Here is a 7,424-nt window from a genome sequence, read left to right as displayed (position 1 = left end):
GTGAGTAGTTGCTGAATACAAATGAAAAAGTCTATAAAAACAAAGGATCAACTCATTTTAGATCCACAAAAAATCTGAGACGTCACCTCCAGTAAGTTATCATGACATATTCACAACTCAAAGTTTTTATCAAATTAGTTTTTTGTAAATTGATTAAATGTATGTGTGCGAAGTTGCGATAGATTAGCTAGCTAGCAAGGTCAGCTGTGATCTTTTAAGTTATAACAATAACAACATGAATGCTAGTAATGTAATGTTAATTCATTCATTCATTTTCTTTTTGGCTTAGTCTTTTTATTAATCCGGGGTTGCCACAGTGGAATGAACCACCAACTTATCCAGCACATGCTCTTCCAGCACACTCCATCCATACACACTCACACACTACGGACAATTTAGCCTTCCCAATTCACCTGTACCTTATGTCTTTGCACTGTGGGGGAAACCGGAGCACCGGGAGGAAACCCACGTGAACGCAGGGAGAACATGCAAACTCCATACAGAAACGCCAACTGACCCAGCCGAGGCTCAAACCAGCAACCTTCTTGCTGTGAGGTGACAGCACTACCTAATGTGCCACTGCGTCACCATAATGTTGATTAGTTGTATGTTAATGGCATTTGCATTTTAAGTTTAATGGCAATACTTTTGATTATATATAAATACAGGGAACAGTGTACTAGTGAGGATCACCATGTTCCATGGTAAGTGAAAGAAGAAAAGGACAGAACTGGCTCTTCCTGCAGATGAAAGTGAGGATGACATGGGTTTTAGTGACCATGAGAATGATGCAAATTGGACATTTGATAAGAGCAGTGATGGAGACAGTTTAGGTAAGTTAGCTCAAAGGCAGATGAGACAGGCGTAGTATAGTATATAGTATAATATATAAACATTGTTAGCTAGTAGCTACATTATTCTGATGCATATGTTGTGTAAATGATAATGCAATATTATGTTTGTTTTCAATAATATTCAGCAAAGAGAATGGAATAAATGAAAGCTGTTGGAATATCAGTTGTTGGAAAGTATATGTATAAGGTGTCATTTATAAGTTCTGTGTTAAAGTTTATAATACTGCAACACCAATTAAATCAAAACAAACAACAAAATTATTAAATGTAAGGAAAGTTCTAAATTAGAAATTTCTCAATTAGATCCACTATTGGACGTTGTTTTCATATGGCAACATATCATAAAGTACCATAAAAAATTCCCCCAATTTTTTTTCAGCCCTTCATGTTAAGACATTCTAACAAAAGAACTAGTCAAATATTTTTTATAGATCTATCATAATGCATGCAGTAGAGGGATAAGGTATGTTCAAAGAAACAGTAAGGCTTACTGAAATGTTTTGTGTCTTAAGTAATCGCTGAACCAGCTTTTCAACCGTGGAAAAAGACATCAATAAAACTTATGTATTATGTTTAGATTAACTCTGGGAAGCCACTATAAAAAAAAATTTGTCGTTGTCTAGAAAAATAAGTCTAGAGAGATGTGTTTACTAATTATTGACACTATTACTGGTTCAGTATGTTTACTTGTAATCGTTTGTCTCATTTACATGCACACAAGCACATTAAAACTCTAAATAAAAACATGAAGAAATTTGAAATGAAAACAAAACTTGTGTAATACAAATGGTTAATAATATTATATGCTAAACAAAAAAAATTGTTTAAATGTGTTACATGAGAGGTACAGTTATGTTTGGGACACCCCATCATTGAATTCAGGACAAGACCAGTAAAAACTCCAGAAAACAGCTCCATAAAGCTGTGGATAAACTGGTTTGGTGTGGATGACTGGCCTGCACACAGTCCTGACCTCAACCTAATAGATCACCTTTGGGTTGAATTAAAAAGGAGACTGTGAGCCAGAATCAGTGCCTGACCTCACAAATAGAAGAACAGTGTTTAAAATAAAAGAATTGTCAAAAATACCTATAAACCCGCTCCCAAACCTTGTGGAAATCTTGCACAGAATATATGAAGCAGTCTACAGTGAGAGGACCAATTCAAATAATTATTATATAGTAACTAGTCCAGAGATTCAAAATAAAACTTTAGTTTTATTTATTTGCTCCAAACTTGACTCCAACTTGAAAATGATTACAATATTGACAGTATTATTGTTTGTTAGTTTAGTCAGCATTAGCCATTCTACATATTGTTTGGATTAAAATAAATGAATCATTAAAAAATATATGCTTAACAAATTATTTTTACTGGAATATAGTCAATATAATTACTTTTTTTTGTTAGTTCCACAGTTTCTTGGTGGTTCAATTTCTCTCTTGAAATCCAGCTGAATTTTTAGCTTTTCAAAACTGAATCCAGCTTTAAAAATATTATAATATTGGTTGGATTTGTGTATGTTAGTTATCATGAGCCATCCTCCATTTAACATTTTTAATTCAAACATATAATAAGGTTTAAAACGTTCATTTATTCAAAGCCTTCTAATTTAAGGCAAACTGTATTGTAAACAAAAGTCACACAAGATTCATTTAATAATAGTATTCCTGCAAATGACCACAAAAGTAATATAAAGGTGTGGTTCCTGCTCAGTGAACTTTGAAACACCTGCAGTTGTAGTATTAGTTCCTTTTCATATACCATGCTTTTCTCCAAAAAACTATATTTAGTAGAGCGAAATGCAGTCAGACAGTTCATTGCAAGCTCAGAATGAACTGAAAGTAACATATTTACTTAATTTTTTTAAATCACCATTAAAAAAAAATTGTCACCATCACCATAAATCACCATCTCAGATGCAGGAAAGCTAGTTCATGCATTTATGACTTTTAGGCTGGATTACTGTATTGCCCAGCATCCTCTATTAATAAACTTCGGTTAGTGCAAAATGCAGCTGCCAGAGTTATTACCAGGTCTAGAAAATATGACAATATCACCCCAATTTTATTCTCCTTACACTGGCTGCCTGTTAAGTTCCGTATTGATTATAAAATATTGCTTCTTACCTCTAAAGCTCAAAATAATCTAGCTCTTGTTTATCTAATCAACTCTCTGTCTTGCTACAATTCAACCCGCTCTTGAAGATCTCAAAACTCAGGGCTTCTGGTAGTACCCAGAATAGCAAAGTCGAGTAAAGGAGGTCGAGCCTTCTCATTTATGGCTCCTAAACTCTGGAATAGCCTTCCTAATAATGTCCGAGGCTCAGACACACTCTCTCAGTTCATAGATTAAAGACCTATCTTTTTAGTAAAGCATACACTCAATGCATCACATAACTGTATGATGCATGAATGTGCTCCACGTAGGTGAGTAGGCTTGACAACCACCTGTAGAACACACTCCTTCTGTATTAATGCACCAGACATTTTGTTAAAAAAACACTCATATGCTTTACATGTTTCTTTCTATGTCTGTTTATATATCTATTGTTTTTATTTATAACACTCCATTTTGCATCTCGTTTAAAGACACTATGAACAGCAGCTTCTGTAACTATTTTCTTTATTTTCTATTTCCACCTTGGGATACTCATTCCAAGGCCTCTAGAGATCATGAGACTGATTCCTGAAAAACCCCAGTGACAGACAAGTCTCCGCATTGATCCTGTGGGCCAGCGTGAACACCCGCCGGTGACCTACTCAAACCTGCAGTTCTCCACGATGGACGTCCAGTGCTCTCCAGGCTCCGGCGCCTAGACTGCAGCTCCGCACGGGAAGTTTGGCCAGAGGGAAATGGTCGTGCCCAACAGAGCCTGGTTTCTCTCTAGGTTTTTTTATTTCACTTCGTCAAATGGTGAAGTTTGTTCCTCGCCACTGGCTTGCTTGGTTTGGGACTCGTGGAGCTGTGCTTCGGTGGATTTGCTCTTCAGTGTTTGGACTTTCAGCAGTGAAATTGAAACCACACTGAACTGAACTTTAACTCTGAAAGCTGGACTTTACTAGAATTTCTATGTTAAGCTGCTTTGACACAATCTACGTTGTAATAGCTCCATAGAAAAAAACATGAATTGAATTGAATTGTGGACACAGCTTGTCTTTTATTATTTGGCTGAAATTTTATTACAGTTCGCTGAAAAAATAAATTCACTTTAGGGTTCACATTTGGCCTGATAACCTTCATTCAAACTTCTTTTTGTGAAAAAAGTAAACTCAGAAAGTAATGTTGAAGTTATTTAGCTCAAAATAATATACTTTAATATAATATAAAATAATATAATATATACCGAATAAAAGTTGCAATTAAATAAAAATGTATTACAGTTTCAAATGATATTTTTAACTGAATAAGGTCAGCATAAGAGTACTTCTCTGACCCACTTAAGTACAATTTAAGTATATAAAACTAATATGATATCATGACAGTGCACTTTTAATTTGCTCATGAAAGGATAGTTTAGGGGTGGCATGGTGGCTTGGTGGTTAGCACTGTTGCCTCGCGGCAAGAAGGTTGCCGGTTCTAGTCCCAGCGGGGTCAGTTGGCATTTCTGTTTGGAGTTTGCATGTTCTCCCTGTGTTCGCGTGAGTTTCCTTCCGGTGCTCCGGTTTCCCCCACAGTCCAAAGACATGCACTATAAGTGAATTGTGTAAGCTAAATTGTCTGTAGTGTGACAGTGTATGGGTGATTTCCAGTACTGTGCTGCAGCTGGATAGGCACCTACTGCATAAAACATATGCTGGAATAGTTGGCGGTTCATTCTGCGTTGGCGACCTCGAAAATAGAGACTAAACCGAAGGAAAATGTATGAATGAATGAGGATAGTTTACTCAAAAATGAAAATGTACACAGTGTCAGGTTTTGCAAACCAGTTTGAGTTTCTTTCTTTCACTGACCACAAAAGAAGTTATTTTGAAGAATGCTGGTAACTAGACAGTTAGCAGTAGCCACTAATATCCTTACTAGGAAAAAAATACCATGGAAGTCAATGGCTATGTTTGTGTGTGTGACCCAAATAAACCCAAATAGATTTGGAGTCTTTTGAGAATAAGAAATTAAACTGTGTGTTAAGAAACATAACCATGGATGTATGCTCTTTTATGTGGCCTTTTATTATATTAATTTCTGCGATAACAGTTTTGCAGGATGTAAGCTCAGTTGTCCATATGTTACGTCCAAACTGTAAAAAAGAAAAAGTAGTGTAATATATAAACAAATTGATCAACGGAAAACATACTATTCTCAGAGCGGAAACCACAGTTATTCATGAGCGTCTGAGTAAAGCCACATATTTATTAAAAGTGCAGACAATAATCATTTTGAAAGTTCATAATAATAATAAAAAGATAATGCTCTATGTACAAGATGCTGTCATATATAGTGGTTGACCAATATTGACTTTTTTTTTAGTTCCAGAAGTAAATTCAAGTGTTATTTCATCACACAAACAAATGGTGCAAGGACACACTTTCCATCAACATCACAACTGTAAAACCCAACAGTCAAATGAAATCTACTCATTTGAAAAGAGTTTTGAACTCAGTGTTGAAGGTAATGAGTTAATTAAATACCTCATTACTTCAACTTAAATGGAGTAAGTTCACAGTATTCATATAGATTTGTTTTTAACTCAAATGGTTTGTAGCAATCAGTTTCCTCAAACGATTTGAGTTACCTTAACTTATTGGGTTTTACAGTACTCAGTTGGTTTGAGTTCTCTTCATTTATTGGGTTTTACTGTGCACAAACTTCTTCGTTTACTCAAATGGGTTAAGTTCACTGTACTCATCAGGGTTAGCTTTTAAACTACCAGCTATGTTTTTGCACAGAGTGCTTTTTATGATTAAGTTTTGTGCGGTCATGTCTTGTGTTTGGTTTCTTTAGCTGTCTCTGGTCTGTGTTGTGTTCATATTTAATTTGAATCACACCAGTGAGATCATTTTAAAGCAACTGTATTTCCAGAGGTCTCAGTCCACTTGTTTGGTTTGCACTAAAGTTTGCAGCATTCAGACTTAAAACCACATTGACAGAGCAACTGCACCTGGATTTTTATCAGATCAAATGTGCTAAGTGTGAACACACCCACTATATGTTTGCGTTCATGTCAGAAGTGAATTGTAGTTTTGGCGGAATTGACACTCTTCTTATGATTCATGCTCAAATTCTTTCACATGATAGTAAGCTATGCTCAACTGTCCTTTTTTATTTAGTTAAAATGTCTATAAGTGTATGGTATTGCAGAAAATGACGGTAGTTCAGTGTTTTCAGAACTTACATTTTGGAAAAATATGTATTTTCATATACATATTTCCCCCCCAATATTTACGGTTTTATAAGTTTAAATATTAAATTATACACTCAAAAATTATTTTGATGCTTGTCCCAACTACTTAAAACAAGTTGAAACAACCCAATTCTTGAGGTTTTTTTGCAGACAACTTAATTATTTTATGTTCAGTCCACTTAAATTTGTTTAGTTAACTTAATCGATTTGTGTTGGGACCACATGAATGAATTCTGTGGAGCCCTGCATTGTTTTTTTACAGTGTATTGACATTTTCTGCCATAATAATACTGATGTAGAGCATAAATTTGAGATAAACTGATTGAATGCCAACCTTTTTTTAGAGCTGTCAAAATAAATGTCCCAATGATTAATTGATGTATTTGTTGAGGAGTTAATTCAAGCCTTTCTGTGACGATTAGTCACACATGACTGTTGTGATAAAGTAAAGACGGTAAAATCACTAATTCATTACAAACATACACGGCTGTCAATCAAATTGGTGGGTGGGAAAACCAGACTCCTACATCACGTTGCAGTGGGCCTCAAAATGGGAGGGATTTGGATGCTATTTTAACATCAGGAAATTAAAAAAGAGGCTAATTGTCTTTATGTTAAGTACATCATTGTACATCACTGTATTCATTATAAACATTTTTTTCTTCGACATAACTGTAAATTAGTAAATATTTTGTTTTCATAAATAATCATCCTTTATCACAGCTGACATGGGCATCCAGTAAAAAAAAGAACTCTGGCAGAAGTGAACCCTTGTAAAATTAATTTTCAATATATTAATTAAATTGTAAATTGATTACATATATATATATATATATATATATATATATATATATATATATATATATATATATATATATATATATATATACTTTTGCAAATATTATTTACCAACAATTCTGGAGAGTCCTGCCAATCTGTTACCTTATAAACGAAATCGGCCTCATGCACAGCCTGTCCCTCACAAAAAATGAGCTTACTCTGTTTCACCATGCTAGCACAGTTTGTATCTGATATTTACTTTCATAATTGGTTGAATATAAATTTGGTACAGCATACATACAATACCAGTCAAAAGTTTGGGGTCAGTAGGATTTTTTTAAAATAAGCTTCTCCTGCTCACCAAGGCTGCATTTATTTCATTAAAAATACAGTACAAATTGTGAAATGTTATTGCACTATAAAAGAACTGATCAAAAGTAGTTTATCAT

This window comes from Danio aesculapii, chromosome 6 (assembly GCF_903798145.1).
Source record: "Danio aesculapii chromosome 6, fDanAes4.1, whole genome shotgun sequence".
Lineage (NCBI taxonomy): Eukaryota > Metazoa > Chordata > Actinopteri > Cypriniformes > Danionidae > Danio > Danio aesculapii.
Note: the sequence above shows the minus strand (reverse complement) of the source record.